Here is a 22,234-nt window from a genome sequence, read left to right as displayed (position 1 = left end):
GCCCGGCCCCCCTACCCCTGCTGCCTGAGACCCTGGCAAGTGGGGACCGGGGTAACAGACACTGAACTGTGGACTAGGCTTCTAGGCCTGTAAACTGTGGACTAGGCCGGGAGGCCGTATTTCCCCTAGCACAGGGGCACTGAACTGTGGACTAGGCCGGGAGGCCGTATTTCCCCTAGCACAGGGGCACTGAACTGTGGACTAGGCCGGGAGGCCGTATTTCCCCTAGCACAGGGGCACTGAACTGTGGACTAGGCCGGGAGGCCGTATTTCCCCTAGCACAGGGGCACTGAACTGTGGACTAGGCCGGGAGGCCGTATTTCCTCTAAAAGGGGGCATCATACTTTGGGCTGAAGCCCCAGTTGGTTGGATGATGCCTCGGAGGTGTACCGGTAGTTCGGAATAGGAAGCCTAGTCCGAACTACCTAGTTCGAGCCCCGTGTAGCCACGCTGCATGGGGTTCGAATCAGCGGGGTTTTAAAAATGGTGGCTCCCCGCTTATGCAAATGAAGCCCGGGAAATTCAAATCCCGGGCTTCATTTGCAAGTGCGGTATGCCTACATTACCCCGCTAGTTTGAACTAGCGGGGTAGTGTAGACATACCCGAACTGAGGAGCCTAGGCCGTGCATTCACAGGCCTGGCCCATAGGGACACTGCTGTCAAAATCTCCAATCAAAAGCACTGGGATGCACCTTGAACTGAGTGGAACATCCACAGGGACACTCATCTCAAAGAACATCAGTTACTGAACAGGTGAGCCTCTTCATTTTCTTTGGTATTTACAATGTGTCTATCTGCAAAAATGTTTGGGGTTTTCACTGCAAAGTTCAGACTAATTAGGAAAGGGTTTAGAAATTTATAAACTAATCCAACCTGGGAAATCAGAAATCCGTGTGCTTCTTTTGAAAAGCCTGAGCCTTTATTAGTTTCCTCTTATTTAAAGTCTGCATTTCTCTAAGGCTAGGTTAGGGATTAGATTTGTATTTTTCTCAAGTTACACTTCCATAAGCAATTACTTCTCAGTTTGGCTAGATTAATAAAAAAACACACACACAAAGAAACCAAACAAACATTGAGCTTTCCCTTCACATGTCAAGAGCTCTTTAAAATATCTTTGTGTTGCTTCTGTGGAGGAAAAGGGCTCCACTTCAGCATGTTTAATGCAATAAATGAAAATATATTCCTGAATTCTATGCAGTCCTACACACCTTTTTGCTGTCAAGAAATCTGAGAAGCAGATTCCCCAGGAGCTTATGTGCTACAACTTCTGCTTCTACATACTTTAATATGTGCTAGTGAACATGACTCTAAACTGAAGTGCAGACAAGGAAAAAATCTTTATTCCCAGTCACATTTAAATGTAGGTTCACCTTAATGGAGCACAGAGCACAGAAAGAGGGAAAGAAGGGAAAATAAAAATAGAGTACATGGAGGTGGGAAGGTGGTAAAGCAAAGAGGAAGAAAGGTTCATGGGAGTTACACAGACTTAGGGCTTATCTACACTACCTCTACTGTTGCTCAGGGGTGTATAAAAAACACTGCCCTTAGTGTCATAAGTTGCATTGGCTTAAAGTGCTATGTGATGGAGGGAGAGGGAGAAGGGAGGGCTCATACCTCGCACAGAATCAGGAGGGGTTAAAACCCCATTGGTAGAGTAAGTCCCACCTCTCCATCCAGACTGGGCATGCTTCAAATGCTGGAGCAATATAAAAGGGAGTAGCTCAGATCATTCTGGGCTGGCCACTGGAGAAGAAGGACCTCCAGTAGGAGCTCCAGAGATTCTCCACCCAGAGACCCAGATGGTGGGAGCCAGAGACCTGGGAGACCACTTGGAGCTACCAGCACCAGAGAAGCCCTAGGAAGAGGCAATTGAAGTGGACCTGGAGAACCCAGAGGCCACTTGGAATGTCCCTGCACCAAATCTGGTAGGAAGTGACCCAGAGAGGGTGGGGGAATTGGCCTGTTGCAGTTGGATTCCTCACTGAGTGAGTGATGGAGCACTCTGCCATTCACAGGACCCTGGGTCAGGGCCTGGTATAGTAGGGTGAGCCCCGGTCCCCCTACTGGAGCTGTTGCCCCAAATTATTGACTCTGGCCATTGGCTGTGCTGCCCTGAATTGAGGGCTACTCCGAGGGTGTGTCTAGACTACAAGGTTTTTTCAAAAAAAGTAGACTTTTTTTAAAAAAAAACTTCACCTTTGTCTAGACTGCAGCTGTGTTCTTTTGAAAGTAAATTGAAAGAATGTGGCAGTTTTTTCGATTGTGGTAAACCTCATTTTACAAGGAATAACGCCTTTTTTCAAAAGTATTCTTTTGAAAAAAGGCACTGTTGTATGCAAATTGTGCTTTTTCGAAATAGAGCGTCTAGACTCTCTTTTGAAAAAGTGACTCGCTTTTTGGAAAAATCTGCTTATAGTCTAGACGCTGTCTTTGAAAGAGGCTTGTCTAGATGTAGCCCTATTGATTCTAGCTACTATACTGTGCCGCTCTGAACTAAGAGTTGGTGCCATTAACTCTTGTTGCTCTTGACTCAAGCCATTAGGCTGTACTACCCTAGACTGAGGGTTGTTTTACAGACCGACAGACATTGCTGACATCCTAGCAGCTGACTAGGTGACATACACTTCCCTGGGTTTCCACGCCCCAAGTGATGTAGTGTGCATACACTGCGACATGGTATCTATATCATGCTATGTTGGCAGGAAATACTTTCCTGCAGACATAACTTCCACCTTTTGCTGAGATGGAGTAATTACCAGACATGCTACATCTGTACAATGTGTTCTGCAGGAGCGAAGGAGCTTCAGTCTAGCACATCCACTGTCATACCTTCCAACTCATCTAACATTTTTAATATCCAGTTTAAAATTACAGTTTAAAATCATGATTACTACAGTGGCTAGCTTGCTTACTTAACAGATCAGTAGTCAGGGTCACTAAAGTAGTAGGTCAGGTCACTGATGAAGTAAATTCAGAATTCACTGGTGTGAATCTTGACAGGTCTTCTGCTCCGTTAGTAGTGATAAATGTTTGGCTGCATGTGTTTTTATATGCTTCCTCCTTATATCATGCCAGCTGTGCATGGGAGACCTCAAAGACCACTGATTCAGATAAGATATGAAGCCACTCAAGTCAGTTGAATGAAGTACAATAATCATCAGTAGCTAAATGGCCTCTGAGTCCCTATGTGTTTGTACCCGTGACAATAAATGCAGCTTAATCAATAGTATGGATTTTACTATTGCCCCCAGGCCGGCTAAAAAGTTAAGTCAAGTTACCACAACATTTATAAACAAAAATAAAGAAACTATAATACACACCTTATGTATCATCTTCCATATTAATGACACGCTTGGTATCTTCCCTTGTACTTTCCTCCAAAGCATTTACTCCCCATTGTTCTGCTTTCACTCTTGTTGTTTCAAACTATTTTATTATGTGCTCAGTTTGTTGTCCCTGTACTGTCCTGGCGGAATGTATTTACATATTTCATGTGCTTTTAGCAGTGCTAGCAGGCCCAGTGCCAAGAGACACTGACTTGCAGGCAAACATCTGCTTTTAACACGGCCTGTCTGTTACCCATATTATAACTCTTGCTTGCTTGGTTCAAGAACCAGGCCCATGCTTTAGGCTCTTTTTCCTACATTACCAAAGAAACAATTATTTACACTGGGTTTATTAATAAACAAGAGTGATTTTATTAAGTATAACGTAGGATTTAAGTGGTTGCAGTAATAAGAGGCAGATCAAAGTAAGTTATTAATCAAAATAAAACAAAACATGCCAGGTAAGCGTAATACACTAAGAAACTTGTTACATGCAGTTGCTCACCCTAACAGTAGTTCTTTTAATCTGTTCTTGCAAGTTAGACAGCTTTCTTCTTGGAGCAGCTAGTTCTGGAATTCAAAAGAAGAGAGGCAATTCTTGATTTAGTCCTAAGTGGCGTGTAGAATCTGGTCCAAGAAGTTAATAATGCTTGGAAATGGTGACCATAATATAATAAAATTTAATATTACTTTGGTGGGAAAAACACCTCAGCAGCCCAATACTCTGGCATTTAATTTCAGAACGGGAATTATACAAAAATTAGAAGTTTAGTTAAGCAGAAATTAAAAGAGACAGTGACAAAAGTAAAATCCCTGAAAGCTGCATGGGAACTTTTCAAAGATACCATAATAGAGTCTCAACTTAAATATATACCCAAATTAAAAAAAAAAAACACAACCCACACAGAGTAAGAGAAAAAGTGCTACCATGGGCTACCAACCAAATAAAAGAAGCAGAGATAAAAAGGCATGATTTAAAAAATTGAAGTTCAGTCTTAATGAGGAAAATAGAAAGGCGCATAAACTTTGTTAAATGAAGTATCAAAAATAAAATAAGGAAGGCCAAAAAGGAATTTGAAGAACAGCTAGCCAAAAACTCAAAAAATAAATAGCAAAACTTTTTAAGTATGTCATAAGCAGGAAGCCTGCTAAACAAACAGTGGGGTCACTGGACAATTGAAATGGTAAAGGACCACTCAAGGACAATAAGGACATTGTGCAGAAACTAAAAGAATTTTTGTGTCAGTCTTCACGGCTGAAAATGTTAGGGAGATTTCCAAACCTCAGCCATTTTTCTTAGGTGACAAATCTGAGGAACTGTAACAGATTGAGGTATCATTAGAACAGGTTTTGGTACAAGTTAATAAACTAAAAAGTCACAAGTCATCAGGATCATATGGCACTTACCAAAAGCTCTGAAAGGACTCAAATGTGAAATTGCAGAAGTACTAGCTGTGGTTTGTAACTTCTCCTTTAAATCATCTTCTGTGCCAAATGCCTGGAAGATAACTAATGTGATGCCAATCTTTTAAAAGCACCCTGGAGGTGTTCCTGACAATTACAGACCAGTAAGTAACATCAGTACTGGGCAAATTCGTTGAAACTATAGTAAAGAACAGAATTGTTTGGGGAAAAGTCAACATGGCTCACTAACCTACTAGAATTATTTGAGGGCATCAACAAGCATGTGGACAAGGGGGATCCAGTGGATATAATGTACTTATAGTTCTAGAAAGTCTTTGACTTTGAGTCCCTCAATAAAGACTCTAAAGTAAGTTGTCGTAAGTAAGAGGGAAGTCCTCTCATGGACTCATAATTGGTTAAAATATAGGAAACAAAGAGTAGGAATAAATTATTAGTTTTCGGAATGGAGGCAGATAACTAGTGATACTTCCACAAGTGATGTATTGGGACCCATTCTAGTCAACATTTTCATAAATGTTCTGAAGAATGGGGGTAAACAGCGAATTGGCAAAGTTTGCAGATGATACTAAACTGCTCACAATAGTTAAGACCAGAGCAGATGGTGAAGAGCTTCAAAATGCTCTCACAAAACAAGGTGAGCAGGCAACAAAATGGCAAATGAATTTTAATGTTGATAAATGCAAAGTAATTCATATAGGGAAACATAGGACCAGAACTTTAACAGGGTTCAAGAACGAACTAGATAAATTAATGGAAGATGGGTCTATCAATGCTGTTTGTCGGAGGCTGGTAATAGGTGACAGAGGTGGGATCCTTTGATGATTAAATGTCCTATTCATTCCCTCTATGGCACCTGGTATTGGCCAAGCCGGAAAAAAAGCGGCGGACGTGTTTATTTAAATCCGCGGGGAATATTTAAATCCCTCGTGGATTTCCCTATGCTGACTTACCTGATTTGCATCCCTTTTCTGGAATTTGTGGCCAGTCTAGACGTAGCCTTTGAGATATAGCAATACCCCCAGACTGCAAATAGCAATGTCTTTTAATGTGTAGGTGTCTTGGCTTTAGCCACCAGTGCCATGAGGTTGTGTGCCTCAGTTTCCCTTTCCACATAGTAGTGAAGGTTTGTTTTGCCCTGGCTGCTGAGCAAGACTGCCAGCCTGTTTATTCACTTAGAAGCTGCATGCTCATGGGATTTCCTTGCCTCTATCCCTAGCATGTACAAAAGTTTTCCCCCAAAATGTACATTACTCTCACAAGGTTGTAAGCCTAGCCCCCTTTGAGGCAGGGCATTGAGCCTCTCAGGCCCTGTCTGGGGTGCTCCACTCCATAATTGTGACAGTCCCTGAGTCAGTAGAAGCCTCGTCAGCAGAAGCAAGAGATTCTGCATGATTCCACCTGTTTTTATCCCATAAACACTGTTTTGTATCATCATTATCCATGTTCAGGAATTGCTCCTGAACAACCAGACCACACATCCTTTCAAAGCCTGTAATTCCTTTCTCTCTGACCCACTTTATTAGCAGATCTCTCATTTGGTTCACATAAACCACATTGCTTAGCCTAGTCCCTCTTTTAAGTGATCTAAATTTTACCCCAAAGGTTTCAGGTGTAATCTGGAACCCTCTTAAAACCAAAGAGGAATGTTCTGTGCAGGAATATGAAAGCTCCAGTAAGCAGATGAAGGATGAAATCCTAAGAAGGACCCAATCCCTTGTAAACACTTAACTATATAATTAATTAATCTACACCAGAAGGGCATAAAATCTAGCATGCACTAATTCTGTGCATTAAGTGATCTGAATGGATCCTGCAGATATTAATACATAACTCACACTAGGGGATTTTAAGCATGACTCATTCATGATCTTCAAGACTTTGGCAGATTCTATCACCTCACTGCATTTTCAGGCAGTGTGAAGGGAGAGAAAATGTCTGTGGCTCCCTACTTGGGGGCGACTTCTTGGCTGTGTCTAGACTGGCCAGTTTTTCCGGAAAATCAGCCACTTTTCCAGAAAAACTTGCCAGCTGTCCACTGGCCTCTTGAATTTCCGCAAAAGCACTGACTTCCTACTGTAAGAAATCAGTGCTTTTTGCGGAAATACTATGCTGCTCCCGTTCAGGCAAAAATCCATTTTGAGTAAAACTTTTGCGCAAAAGGGCCAGTGTAGACAGCCCAGATTTATTTTCTGCAAAAAAGCCCCGATCGTGAAAATGGCGATCGGGGTTTTTTTGCACAAAAGCACATCCAGATTGGCCATGGACGCTTTTCCGCAAAAAGTGCTTTTGCGGAAAAGCGTCCGTGCCAATCTAGACGCTCTGTTCCGAAAATGCTTTTAATAGAAAACTTTTCCATTAAAAGCATTTCTGGAAAATCATGCCAGACGTAGCATAGTGACTCCTGAGATATGGAAAGGAAATCACCATGTCGCAGTGGATACCACAAACTCCCAGCTGAGACATGTTCCCTAGGTGATCACAGCTAGTGCAAATTAGAACAGGCTCTTCCAACTTAAGCAAGAGCAGAGATGAAGAAGGCATAAGCATGTCCCAGAGAAGCTTTTCTTGCTCTACTGTACTAGCAGAAAATCCATGCTTTTAGCTTCAGGGCCAGTTGTACATTTGAAGTAATCAATACAAATTTAAAAAAATACCCTCCAAATAGCAATTATTAAAATAAATCTAGTAACTGCTATAATATAGTTTCTCTCTCCCTAATGAACTTAAGCCATTTCTTTTAGGAAGTTCTGGGTCTAATAGGAGAAATTGTAGTTACCTGTGAAATAAGGGCCTGTCTATATGAATTAGCGAGAGGTAGATTTACACCTCAGTTTGCCATGAACAAACTGGCAGTGTTGTACAACACACTAAACATTTCTTAGTGTACGTTGGTTTACCTACTCACTTTCAAATGGTAGTAGTTCAATGCACATTAGGGAGCTTTTATCATGCAGCAGCAGGTCCACAACAAGCTGGTATGGAGTAGATTTACATCCTGGCTTGCAGCAAACTAAGGGCTCATTTAGACAAGCCCTGCCAATTCCTACTGGAGCTGAAGAAATCCCTTCCCACCCAGTCTCTGATGTTTTAAAGGTTCAACAAGCATTAAGAATGTCTTGGGTAAATGTGATGTCAGCATATGAAGGTTAGATAACGTAGACTTTAAATAAGATAGCTTTTTTTTTCTTAATGAGGTGATGTAACCTGTTAATATTTCAGGTCCTTACATTTAGAGCTTTTGGTGTCTAGGCAATTTAATGATATAGCAAATGAACAGAGGGAGAACAAATAAATCAATATGCATCTACACAGCAATGGCAAATTTTTAGTAATTAATTATGTGCAAAATATCATTATTAGAAACAGCAATGCAAGACTAAATTAAACAAATTCATGACAACAGAGCACCTATAGACCTTTGGCTGGTTAAGTCAATATGCCTAAATTGTAGTTGGGCACATCATAAAATATCCATGTTTTAGCTAAAGAAGTGAATGAGAGAATAACTGATTCCCCTAACTAATGATCATGGAGAGATTTTCAAAGCCTCATTTAGGATAAAGGTGTCTGGTTTCCATTCAGTCAAAATTTTCACAGGTACATAGGTACAGTCCTAAACTCCCTCACCTGGCACTTAGGATCCACTTCTAAAAGTAGTGAAAAGGGAGTGGGGAAAGCCAGATTTATGTACGACTGTGCGTTCAAATGATATAAATAGTCTAAGCAGGCTAATTTACACAGATGAGAGACTATTATATAGACATTGTGGTCTTGTCCAAAACTCATATCCTTCTCAGGATCATTTAGATTGATTATATCAAGTTTTTGAACCCTATTTTATCTTTCTGAAATGTCTGAAATGAGTACATTGGACCCTGGTGAATGCCAGAATTAATGAAGTGCAGCTGGAATTTTATGTGTCACTGATACTTTTTTTGTGATACCATTTGTTAGTCTCTACGGTGCCACAGGACTGCTTGCTTTTTTTTTCTGTAATAGTTTTCTAACTCGCTACTTCATGTCTCCTGGACATTCTCCCTAGATTAAAGGTAGAAGGTGTCTTCTAGTAGACTGATACCTTCTCAAAGACACATAGCAAGCTACAACACTTTTGTGCACCTGAGACTAAAATGTTTTAAGCTTATCTTAAAGTTGAGTTCCCAAAATGAAAACTCCCAAAATCCTTATTTTTTTTTCTTGTTTTAAATCCTGGTTGAAACATTTCTATGCGTCCTTTGGAAAAAGACCACTTGGTTTGAAAACAAATCACTTTAATAATGGTTTAATACAGCTGTGTTGTCCATTCTCATTAGTGCAGTGAAAATCCATCACCTTGGAGCTCTGAGTGACACTATCTCATCTACTAAATCAATCAATAAGTAGTACCATGGTTTCCCCAGTATACACAAGATGCTCTCTATTTTGTTTCCTAGAGTTATCCCTTTCACATGTTGAAAAGTGTTTAGCTTGATCATAACAAGGGCCAAACAGATCTTGAGTAGCAAAAATATGAACACAAAAACTTCATGCTTGTTTTCGCCCTGATCAATGTGCCTAGTGAGGATGTCCATGAGAAGGGCTGCTATTATCGAAGGGTATGTCTACACTACAGCGCTAATTCGAACTAACTTAGTTCGAATTAGTTAATTCGAACTAAGTTAATTTGAATTAGCTCAGCTAGACCTAAAAACTAGTTCAAATTAGCATTTTGCTAATTCGAACTAGCATGTCCACATTGAGTGGACCCTGAACAGAGGTTAAGGATGGCCGGAAGCAGTGCCAGCAGGGCATCAGAGTAGGACTTAGAGCATGGAGCTGCTGTCTCAGGCTAGCCGAGGGCTGTGCTTAAAGGGACCCGACCCCCACCCCGGACAGACAGTTCTCAGGGTTCCCCGCTTGCAAAGCAGTCCTGGCTTGGATTGCCCGGAGTACCCACACTGGGCACATCACAGCACTCGGCCATCAGACCGGCTGCACTTGCCGCAGGTTGCCATCTAGGGAGAGGGGGCAATTGGGGGGCTGCAGGAGAGGTTCCACCCCCAGAAGCCCACAGAGCCAGCCCAGTCCTCCCCATCGGGGGCTCGTATCCCATTCCTCCCTCACCTCCTTCCACTTATCCCTCCCTAGCCCCCCTTCCTGATGTACAAAATAAAGGACAATTGTGTTCAAAAATAGAATCTCTCTTTATTGAACAAAACTGGGGGAGACTGGGAAAAGGAGGTGGGAGAGGGGAAGAGAGAGGGTGGGAGAGGGGAGGGCAACTACAATGATGAGGGGTTTGGAACAGGTCCCATATGAAAAGAGGCTAAAGAGACTGGGACTTTTCAGCTTAGAAAAGAGGAGATGGAGGGGGGATATGATAGAGGTCTATAAAAGCATGAGTGGGGTGGAGAGGGTGCATACAGAAAAGTTCTTCATTAGTTCCCATAATAGAAGGACTAGAGGACACCAAAGGAAATGAATGGGTAGCAGGCTTCAAACTAATAACAGAAAGTTGTTCTTCACAACGCAAATAGTCAACCTGTGGAACTCCTTGCTGCAGGAGGCTGTGAAGGCTAGAACTAGAACAGAGTTTAAAGAGAAGTGAGATCAAGTCATGGAAGTTGGGTCCATGGAGTGTTATTAGCCAGGGGGTAGGAGTGGTGTCCCTGCCCAAAGTTTGTGGAAGGCTGGAGAGGGATGGCACGAGACAAATGGCTTGGTCACTGTCTTTGGTCCATCCCCTCCAGGGTACCTAGGGTTGGCTGCTGTTGGCAGACAGGCTACTGGGCTAGATGGACCTTTGGTCTGACCCAGTACAGCCATTGTAAGCTCAGGGCTCAGGGTCAGGGGTCTCAGTGGACCACCTTGATTTTCATGCAAACCTGCTCCTGGGTGGCCAGGCTGGCAGCTCTCCTGCCCTAGACAGCCACTTTTCTGTGCCTAGTGCGGAGGTCGTGGACAAGGTCCACGGTGTCTGCACTGGACCAAGCGGGTGCCCGCCTCTTGCGGTCCTGGGCAAGCTCCCAGGAGCCGCCAGCCTGGTCCCAGGAAGAGGGGGAGGGCTGGGGGGCATTGGGTGGCTGGCTCAAGCCATGCCAGGTGCAGGGTCTGCTGGCTGGGTGCTGGCAGGCTTGCACCTGGCACGGGCACCGTAGCCAGCCTGTGCCCCTTTAAGGGGTCCGGGGCTGGGAGGGGGGCAATAGAGTTTCCCTGGTGTTGGCCAGAGTGGCCACCAGGGAAAGCTGGGGAGGGCTAGCCTCCCACTAGTTTGAATTAAGGGGCTACACGCCCCTTAATTCAAACTAGTAAGTTCGAACTAGGCTTAGTCCTCGTAGAATGAGGTTTACCTAGTTCGAACTAAGCGCTCCGCTAGTTCGAATTAAGTTCAAAGTAGCAGAGCGCTAGTGTAGCGCCTATCAAAGTTAATTCGAACTAACATCCGTTAGTTCGAATTAGCTTTGTAGTGTAGACATACCCTCTGATACTTATATGGTCCTCACTATCTGTCTTAGTACCTCACATCTTAATCTCACAACACTGCTATGAGGCAGGGAAATATTATCCCCATTCTACAGATGAGGGAACAGAAGAAGAGAAATTGACTTGTCCTAGATCACACAGGATGAATGCATGATCAACGTGATGAATGCAGGTGTGACTCCTCAGTCTGCCTATTCTTCCCCTCCTACCCAAATTCCTGGATTGCATTGGACATATCACATGTGCAAACTGTAAGCACATACTTGGAAATTTGGGCCAGATGTCCAGCTGCAGAAATCATAGCTGTTTTCAAATATTCCATTTTTATGCTGGACAGCATAATTTCTGAAGACTAAAGCATCATCTTGATAATTCTCCTAGGTATGTCTACACTACAAGGGTATTTCAAAATAAGTTATTTTGGAATAATAACTCCGGAAATAACTATTTTGAAATAGCCTGTCCACACTACACGGAAGCCTCAAAATTAGTTCGAGGCAGGTTCCCCTAATGTGGACATGCTACCTCAATTTAGAGCCTCAGGAAGCACTGAGGAGTAATTACTTTAAATGGCCCTGGGGAGGAACTATTTCGAAATAGCATCATTGGAGAGTCCACACTACGGCTATTTTGAAACGACAATTTTGAAATTGGCGTTATTTTTCCTGAAATGAGGGTTTATTATTCGGGAATAAGAAGTCTCTTATTTGGAAATAATTTCGAAATAATGGGCTTGCTGTGTGGACATTCATTTTGTTATTTTGAAATAATGTGAGTTATATTGAAATAATGCAGTAGTGTAGACATGCCCCTAATGGGCCAGGATACCTTGATAATATTTGCAACAATATAAATATCAGTTTACTTAACAAACTTGTCTCATTGTTGCAGCATGTGTTGCTTGTTGTTGCATTTGGATGTATGTATTCATTTACCTAATGAGTATGTTTATTCCTTTACATTCCTGGACACAGTGGCTTGTCATTTAAATAAGTAAAGCATTATGTGGATCAGTACAATTCAGCATTAGGTGTAGAGGAAATCATGGGGCACTTGGTGTAATCATTGCTGTTAAACCATTTATTACCCCATGTGATGGGGCGTGGGATGCAGCAGCCAGAGCACCTCCCGAGCCCTGCACTTGCCAGCAGCTGGAGGGCTTGCCAGGGTGCTCCAGTTACCAATACGCCTTTCCAAAATGGGACCTCAGGATGACCTTCAGGCATATCTCGTGATGTTTGAAAGAGTAGCCACGGTGGCACGGTGGCCTAATGAGCATTGGGCCACCCTCCTCACCCCCTATTTGTCCAGAGCAGTCCAATTTAAGCCCAGAGATAGGGTACTTCTCTTGTTACCCACTAGAGAATCTAAGCTAATGGCAAAATGGCAGGGGCCCTTCGAGATTATTCGGAGGGTAAGGTTGGTGATCTATGAAATACACTTTGTGGGAAAATGACGTAGTACCCAGGTATATCATGTTAACCTAATAAAGAAATGGAACCCTCAGGAAGCCTTGTTAATAGACCTCCTACCGCGACCAGCAGACCTGGGGCCCTGGGCCGGAGATATGGGAGAAAGTGTGTAGTGGAAATGGGAGAGGACCTCATGGAAGGAAAGGGGAAATTAAAACCCCTGGTGAGCAAAGTCCAGGCCCTTACAGAGTACTGCACTCCTACAACCAAGAAGCAGGTACATCAGTTTTTGGGTCTGGTGGATTACTACAGAAGGTTTATATCAAATTTTGCATCTATGGCAACCTCTCTAACAGACTTAACTAGAGGTAATCAACCCAAGCGGGTGATATGGAGTGAATACTGTGAACAGGCTTTCAAGCAGCTAAGGTCAAGCCTTTACGCAAGCCCCAGTACTGGTGCAACTCTACTTTTCTAAGGAATTTATTTTACAGATCGATGCATCAGCAGTGGGATTGGGAGCCGTGCTAATGCAGGATATCGGTGGCAAAGAGCACCCGGTGTTATATCTGAGTAGGAAATTATTCCCTGGGGAACAAGTGTGTGCCACAATAGAGAAGGAAACCTTAGCCATAAAGTGGGCAATAGAGTCCCTAAGGGTATGTCTACACTGCCACCCTAGTTTGAACTAGGATGGCTAATGTAGGCATTCAAACTTGAAAATGAAGCCCGGGATTTAAATATCCCGGGCTTCATTTGCATGTTCCCGGGCACCGCCATTTTTAAATGCCTCGTAGTTCGAACTACCTGCCCGCGGCTACACATGGCACGGACTAGGTAGTTCGAATTAAAGCTCCTAATTCAAACTACCATTAAACCTCCTTGCAGGTTATATGTTAGAGTATGTCTACACTACCCCGCTAGTTTGAACTAGCGGGGTAATGTAGGCATACCGCACTTGCAAATGAAGCCCGGGATTTGAATTTCCCGGGCTTCATTTGCATAAGCGGGGCTCCGCCATTTTTAAATCCCCGCTTGTTCGAACCCTGTGCTGCGCGGCTACATGCGGCACGAACTAGGTAGTTCGAACTAGGAAGCCTAGTTCGAACTACCTAGTTGGTGCCGCGTGTAGGCGCGCGGCACAGGGTTCGAACAAGCGGGGATTTAAAAATGGCGGAGCCCCGCTTAGGCAAATGAAGCCCAGGAAATTCAAATCCCGGGCTTCATTTGCAAGTGCGGAATGCCTACATTACCCTCCTAGTTCGAACTAGGAGGGTAGTGTAGACATACCCTTATATATTTACCCCTTATATATGACTTTCAGGGAAGCCCCAAAAGTCAAATACTCTGATGAGAGAAAGAGGGCATAGGTTTTTTTTTAAAAGACAAAACACAAAGGTTTTAATGTTTTTACAAAAGTTTTAAGCTTTAGAATTTTAATTATAAAGTGGTTTGCAAACAAGTTGCATCTAATATGGTGGTGCTTTACGGTGGTCACATCTATTTTCTTTTATGACTGACAAAGTTCCATCCACCTTGCATTTTTCTGATTTCAAGTTCCTGTCAAAGTGCACAGTGGGACATTAGCAGCATTAGTCAGGTATGTCAGCTGTCTTGTTTCAATGTTTAGTGGCAATTGCCAACACGAGCAAGATAAATGCAGGGCTATGCCCATACAATCCATAATACCTTGTCCAGTAATTTGAGGATGATAATCTTTCATTCAGTAGCAGGGCAGCCCTCAATTCACATTTAAATCCATATTGCTAGTTTGTGAATGGCGCATATAGGAAAGAGTGGGAAAATGTTGTAGCTAACAGCAAGGAGGATTGAGTAATATAGACGGTTGTGTTCATGCAGCTGCTATCATGAGAATGAGACAATATTTTGAAGAGAAAGTAATGGACGTACATTGCTGTTTACACTCTACAGGACCTAGTATCTCTGTCCTTCTGAAAAAAATACATTCTGCTTGTCTGTTGAAGAAACAAATATAGGCTCGCAGTGAGGAGATATAGGACTCCGCTGATCTTCCCATGTGGGGAAGTTACTTAAACACTTCTGATTCTGTTGCCATTCAATTACAAGTGGTGGTAATATCTAGGTCACAGCAGCCCTGGGAAGATTAATTCTTGAAAGTTTGTAAAGTGCTTTGATTTCTAAACATGGAGGCTACGTCTAGATTGCATCTCTTTTTCGTCAAAGGGATGCAAATTAGATGTATTGCAATTGCTAATGAAGCAGGGATTTAAATCTCCCCCGCTTCATTAGCATAAAAATGGCTGCTGCTTTTTTTCGGCACGGAGCTTTGCCAGAAAAAAGCGCCAGTTTAGACGTGGATCTTTCGGAAAATAAAGCCTTTTCTGAAAGATCCCTTATCCCTTATTTTAAGAGGGATATTTCATTTGAAACTTGCACGCAATCAAAAATTAACCTTGGATCAACTGTGGCCAGATTCGTGAAGCATGGATTTCCTCCCACTGTTTCTGCAACCTTAGTTGGTACTTAGACGATGTTCATGCTTTTGTTTCAATTTGGGTATCAACAAACCTTCTGAGAGTCTTTCTCTTGAGAGTTTGGAGCTGAAATATTGCTTGCCAGAAAAGTCACATGGAACAATTCATTCCTCTGGTGTCCCAGAGTGGCGACCACCCTCAATGCATTCCAGAGGGACTGTAGAATTCATTTCACTGGGATCTTTAGAAGGATAAGATTTCTAATCCAAGTGGAAATAATTAGTGAAAGAAACATCTTACCCTCTCTCTGCATAACTCTTGTGGGGAGTGGCCTAGATTAGATTCCATCAGAAGTGCTTGCTGAATTCTGTAGCACAATCTCAGACTGCACGAACCTGGTGAAAGGCGGTATGGGCAGAGCCACAGCCTCACCTTCTCCTCCTTTTCTTGGATGCATCAGCATCTTCTGGGGTCATGGGGAAAGGATGGAGTCTCAAACCCCCATGCAGAGACCCAGCGGTGATGGAAACTCTTTTCTTCATCCATTGTGCATCTACGATGAAGCTGGCAGAATCTGGCCCTATGAAATAATTCTAATAGCTGCCTTGCTGTGAGCACACGTGCTGCAGCTACAAGGAGATGTGGTTTTGTATCTATTATGCATATCCAGCATGGCAATTTCAGAAGTGTCACTTATATTCACCGCTCACAAATCAGAGCTTTTGTGCAGCATTAGTCATTTTTTCCATTGCTAGGGTTTGTAGCACAGCACCAAATGTTTGTGCACACATCTAATCTATAATTTTGTCCATATTGCAGACTGTGTGAAATATTTAATCTGACCTAAATGATCTTGTCAGTTGCTAGAACTGAAGGTACCATTTCCCTCTCTTTCCTTGTGAAAGAGACATTGATTATAGCATAAAGCAATTTGCAGAAGCAAGGGCATCTGAGTGACCTTTATAACCCACTAGTCTGGTGCAAAGTGTTGGAATGTTCCATCTACATCTATCAGGGAAGAATTGATTCTGCTGTTCAAAACTCACTGCTGTATTGGGCATTGAATATGATACAATCTCTCCACCCCAAAACCTAATTCCCCAAAGACAATGTCATCCACTGAAGCTTATAGAGTAAATTTAGAGCTTATATGATTTGGTGAAAATGCATGGGTACCATTGAAGGGGGGTTAGGTGCTATCTATAGCCCCCTCTGAAGTTTGAACCTTTGCATTTCATACTTGGTGTCTGCTTAAGGTTATGTCTGCACTACAAAGAAAAGTCAGAAAAAGATCCACGGGTTGTGAATTGCAATTTGTGTATCTTTTTCCACTTTTCTTCCAAAAGAGGCTTTTCCAACATTTGACCTGTCTACACAAGGCCAAATGTCAGGGGAAAAAACCTCTTTCAGAACATCCCTTCTTCCTCAAAGAATGGGGTTTACAGGAATGCCTAAAAGTATGTCTACTTTTCTGATTTTTTTTTTTCAGAAAAGTGGACGTGTTCCTTGGACGCAGCAGATACCTCTAGTATCCAGGAAAATCTCTGCAGTGTAGACATTGCCTAAAGCGCAGGCCCTAGCCTGCACTGCTCCCAGCTTTGCCTGTGGGGCAAGGAGTTTATATACAGCCTCTCTCCGACTTAGGAAATGGTTATGGACCAAGCAATTGGTCGTAACTTGGTTCATTCGTAAGTCGGACCCCATTGAGTTACCCGTGACCATGCTGGTCGTAAGCGTGGATCGCGTTCGTAACTCAGAGTCCGCCATTTACAACAGCTTTGGTCGTAACTGCAAATGGTCATAAGTTGACCATTCTCAACTCGGGGACTGGCTGTATAAACAGAGGTGGGCAGGGTGATTAAGACAACAAAAATTTTGCCATTCCAGTAATTGAAGGATCATTAGATGATCATGAAAATATTCAGGGCATTCCAATTAAAGGAGTAGTTTGCATTGGGATCAATGTTGTTCAACTTATTCATAAAAATGATTTGAAAAAGGCGTAAACGTGGGGTGGCAAAATTTGCAGATGATAAGTGCAAAGCTAACTGAAAAGAGTTACAAAGGGATCTCATAAATCTGGGTGATGGGCAACACAATGCCAGATGAAATTCGATGTTGATAAATGCAAAGTAATGAACACAGAAAAATGTAACTTCAACTATACATTCAAAAATACAAACTGCTTTCCAAGGAATTACTCCTGATTTACCTCAGCATTTCATAGAGGATTGCTGTGTCATAGGTACCTGCTGAGGGTTTCCATCTCAGTTATTTTGTACCTTGGGAAGGTGCTTCTGCCACTGCAAAGATGATATCAGATATAAACAGTTCAGAATGGAACAAAACATTTGAGAGTTGGGTCCTGAAATTTTCAAGAACCCTCAGATATCTGGACATGAAGTTTGCATCTGGCGATAAGAAAAAGGCTTCTGGGCTTTACAAACAGAATAAAGATCTGAGGTAAGGAGAGAGGAGGATGGGGTAAGACCTGAAATGGGCAGATGCTTTCTTCTGAAACTACTGCTAATGATAGACTTCCAAAAGAACAGAATTAAATTCCACCAGAACTTTGATTAATAGAGCATATATTAAAAGAAATGTGGAAGTTGGCAGTCCTGCTTTTTTTGTTGTAGTGCTAAAAATGCAAGAGTTGCCTGAAAAATACAACAAGACGGGGTTGAAAAATAGCTACCTATAAATGTACAAGCCCATTTTAAACCTTAAAAAGTGATTTAAAAAGCAATATTTTACTTTCCTCTTGAATGTTATATTGTTACACCTACAGAAACTAGTCTGTAAGCTGTTACTTTACTTTCTTATATAACTGAGGAGGGGTGTGAAGTGAATATTAATGTACATCTGATTTAATAGTTTACCCTGTTCTTGTGCAAGTTCTAAACCTTCATATCTGACAAAGTTTCTCTGAGGTCACTTTATTGCACCAGTTGTAAGGCTCCATTGTGACAGACCCTCAGCAGGTATAACTCAGTAGAATCCATTGAAGTCAGCGGAGTGTGGCTTGTTTACCCACGTCCCACTGATTTTCATGAAGTTAATGGAGCTTACAGAAGTGACGAAACAGGTATGTTTCCCTTCAGCGAAGATATTACAGCTGTTGTTCCATTTCAGGATGGTACCACTCCATCAGGCCCATTGTGATTAAAATATTTGTTTGTTTTTGTCCATTCTAGAGAAAGGGAGAGAGACATTCAGCTCAGTGGACTACAAGCTGTCTGGTTGGCTGTCAGAAAGAACCTTACATTCTCCATTCAGTTCCCAGTGGCTAGGTAAGCACTTTAAAAATCACTTTTCAAAATTGACTTTGAAGGCTGACATTTAGCTTCAAATCTTGGGCTTTCACTCCAGCAGTACAAAGGTTAGTTAAAGCTGCCTGGAAATGGAAGATCCCTCCACTAAAGGCTCTTCAGAAAAGTCAGTTGTCATGGGATAAGAGGGAAGATCCTCTCATGGATTGATAATGGGTTAAAAGACAGGAAACAAAGTGTAGAAATTAATGGCAAGTCTTCAGAATGGAGAGAGGTAACTAGTGGTGCCCCACAGGGTCCGTACTGGGACCAGCCCTGTTTAACCTATATGTAAATGATCTGGAGAAAGGGGTAAATACTGAGGTGGCAAAATTTGCAGATCATACCAAGCTACTCAAGATAGTTAAGACCAAAGCAGTCTGTAGAGAGCATCAAAGAGATCTCACACAACTAAGTGATTGGGCAACAAAATGGCAAATAAAATATAATGTTGATACATGTAAAGTAATGCACATTGGGGAAAAAAATAATCCCAACTATACATACAAAATGGTGGAGACTAATTTAGCTATAACTCTTCAAGAGAGAGATTATGGCGTCACTGTGGATAGTTCTCTGAAAACATCTGTTCAATGTGCTGCAGCAGTCTAAAAAGTAAACAATGTTAGGAATCATTTAAAAAGGGATAGAGATTAAGACAGAATATTTTATTCCCTCTATATAAATCCATAGTACACCCACATCTTGAATACTGCATACAGATATGATCACCTCATTTCTAAAATGATACATTGGCATTGGAAAAAGTTCAAAGAAGGGCAACAAAAATGAGTAGAGCTTTGGAATGGGTACCATATGATGAGAGATTTAAAAGACTGGAGCTTTTCATCTTAGAAAAGAGGAGCTAAGGAGGGATATGATAGAGGTCTATAAAATCATGACACATGTGGAAAAAGTGAAAGGAAAAATTATTTACTTGTTCCCATAACATAAGAACTAAGGGTCGCCAAATGAAATAAATAGGTAGCCAGTTTAAAACAAACAAAAGGAAGTTTTTCTTCAACACAGTGCACAGTCAACCTGTGGAATTCCTTCCCAGAGGATGTTGTGAAGACCAAGACTTTAACAGGGTTCAAAAAAGAACTAGATAAATGCATGGACATTAAGTCCATCAATGGTTATTAGCCAGAATGGGTAGGAATGGTGTCCCTAGCCTCTGTCAGAGGCTGGAAATGGATGACAAAAAAGAATACAAAGTTTTTGTTGTTCTACTCAAAACAGGTATCTTTACTGAGAGTACAGAGAAGGGGGAAGGGAGGAGTTGTGGTGGGACTACAACCAATTTTTAGGGACCCCAAGAGTAAGTCATCTCCGACAGAAAAGATTAATTAGTATGTTGGTGAACTCCATGAAAGGAATGAAAATCACCTCACTTCTCCTGTCAATGTGGGATCATTTTTTACAAAGGTCTCCAAGTGGGGCAAAAGGAATAGAAAGTTAGTCTCCAGGACTGAGCCTATTTTTTCATTGCATTTTGACTAATCACATCTGTTATAAACACCCACTGCAGATCCTATTAAATCCGTGTCAAAATTATTTTATCCTCTGAAGTAGGTAGGTCTAGTGGTTAGCATATTGGCTAATGACTGGGGAACTATGGGTTCAGTTCCCTTTTCTGTCACAGATTTTCTGTTTAGCCTTGGCCAAGTCAGTTAGTCCTGCTGAGCCTCAGTTCCCCCCTGTAAAATGGTATTGAGAGCACTGCCCTACCTCATGTGCATGTTGTGAGGATAATTGTGAGGTGTTATGAAGGGATAACACCTTCAGGGATAGAGTCCAGAATGACTTAGACAAATTGGATTATTGGGCCACAAGAAATCTGATGAAGTTCAACAAGGACAAGTGTAGAGTCCTGCACTTGGGATGGAAGAATCCCAAGCATTGTTACAGGCTGGGGACTGAATGGCTAAGTAGAAATTCTGCAGAAAAGGACCTGGGGATTATAGTGGACAAGAAGCTGGTTATGAGTCAACAGTGTGCCCTTGTAGCCAAGAGGCTAATGGCATATTAGGTTGCATTAAGAGGAGCATTGCCAGTAGATCCAGAGATGTGATTATTCCTCTTTATTCTTCTCTGGTGAGGCCACATCTGGAGTTTTATACCCAGTTCTGGGCCCCCAATTACAGGAACGATGTACATGCATTGGAGAGGGTCCAGCGGAGGGTGACCAAAATGATTAGGGGGCTGGAGCATATTAACTACGAGGAAAGGCTGAGGGAGTTGGGTCTATTTAGTCTGCGGAAGAGAATAGTGAGGGGGGATTTGATAGCAGCCTTCAATTTCCTTAAGGGGGGTTCCAAACAGGCTGGAGAAAGGCTGTTCACAGTAGTGACGGATGGCAGAACAAGGAACAATGGTCTCAAGTTGTGGTGGGAGAGGTCCAGGTTGGATATTAGGAAAAACTAATTCACTAGGAGGGTGGTGAAGCACTGGAATGGGTTATCTAGGGAAGTAGTGGAATCTCAATCCCTAGAGGTGTTTAAGTCTCGGCTTGACAAAGCCCCTGGCTGGGTTGATTTAATTGGGATTGGTCATGCCTTGGAGGGGGCTGGACTTCATGGCCTTCAGAGGTCTTTTCCAGCTGTATGGTTATATGATTCTATGAAGTGCTTTGAGATCTAGTGAGGAAAAGAGATAGATGGCATCCTAAAAAATATAACTCAGTGCTCAAATACATTGTCAGATGGGCCCAATGCAAATCCCACCATAATCAGTGAGACTCAATGAAAAGTCCCAATGTCTGTCTCAAGACTTGATGCCAGTGGGTTTTGGATCAGGTCCCAGAATATTGGAAGTGCAACACTAGGAAACTGCCTTAAGTTATTGGCATACTGAGGAGAACAGTCTCTTTTAGCTTTGAGGTGTGGCCTGTGCTGTCTAAAAGACCTTTCCCGTTGATTTTAACGAACTGTCCATCTTTCCAAGACACGCTATTGAAGATCGCAACTGAAAGAGGGGCCGGAGAGCTGCCTAGTAGCTAAGCTTTTGTGAAGGCAATAAGATAACAGAGTCCTTAATGAAACACTTTATTACTTGCCATGACAGGCAGTTCTTTTTTTTTTTTTTCAAGACCTTTTTTCTTTGGGACTGTTAAGAATGGAAAGTCTGAGTACATCATCCTGTCACCTTAATTGAATTAAACATCCTCATTCTGAAGTGCAGTCATAGAAACACACCAAACCGCCAGAGGCAAACAGAGCTGAGCTGTTTCATAGATTGAATTAATAGGTGTATGTAGTTCTTATCTTTCCTTGTCAAGCTTCATTTTGTTCCTCTTCTCCTCAGCCCACCAATGTTGCAAGTCAAGTCCTCCTGTGTGTTAGTGCCTCACACAAGAACAATGTGGCTTCTTCAGTTATCCCTTTTGTGTGGCCCTTATGAACAGTAAGACCTCCCTGAGCTCATCTGGCAAGCCACCTGTCTCTTCTAGACCCTCTTCTCCCATTCTGCTTACCTTGCATTGTTATTGAAGTTGTTTTAAGTTTCCAATTAAAGACTCTGTTTTCAGTTGCTAACAACTTTCCTGGACTTTAACCATTGGAGCTGAAATTTTCTACACTGGATGTCTGCCTCAGGCTATGGGATTTTTGGAAGGGGAGAGGTGTAAGAGTAAGAGGAGGGAATTTCAACCTAAATGGTACACTGCTCCTAAGAAGGGGGTTGTCTACAAAACACAGGTCTTGTGCTTGAAGCTAAAAATAGTAGTGTGGAGCACAAGGCTTGCTAGGCTTCAGAGGCAGGTCTCCAGTGTAAGGCCAAATGTCTACATTGCTATTTATAGTCATGAAGCATCAGAGCTCCAAGCCCAAGTCAGTTGACATAG

General features: G+C 42.3%; 2 long non-coding RNA genes across 2 annotated transcripts in view; one reads left to right on the top strand and one right to left on the bottom strand.

The window, feature by feature from the left end:
- The window catches only part of LOC142830612 (uncharacterized), a 57,351-nt gene extending 53,875 nt beyond the window's left edge, over positions 1 to 3,476 (bottom strand). Inside the window, exon 1 of the long non-coding RNA XR_012906024.2 lies at positions 3,322 to 3,476. This is a non-coding gene — a long non-coding RNA (uncharacterized LOC142830612). The remainder of the gene's footprint in view (positions 1 to 3,321) is intronic.
- On the top strand, positions 1,520 to 21,930 carry LOC142830613 (uncharacterized). Its single transcript, XR_012906025.2, has 3 exons — positions 1,520 to 1,926; positions 18,277 to 18,372; positions 21,697 to 21,930. It is a non-coding gene; the product is annotated as an uncharacterized LOC142830613 (long non-coding RNA).
- Positions 21,931 to 22,234: the final 304 nt, after the last annotated feature.

This window comes from Pelodiscus sinensis, chromosome 9 (genome assembly GCF_052426305.1).
Source record: "Pelodiscus sinensis isolate ZL-2025 chromosome 9, ASM5242630v1, whole genome shotgun sequence".
Lineage (NCBI taxonomy): Eukaryota > Metazoa > Chordata > Testudines > Trionychidae > Pelodiscus > Pelodiscus sinensis.
Note: the sequence above shows the minus strand (reverse complement) of the source record. Positions and strands in the feature narration are given on the sequence as shown.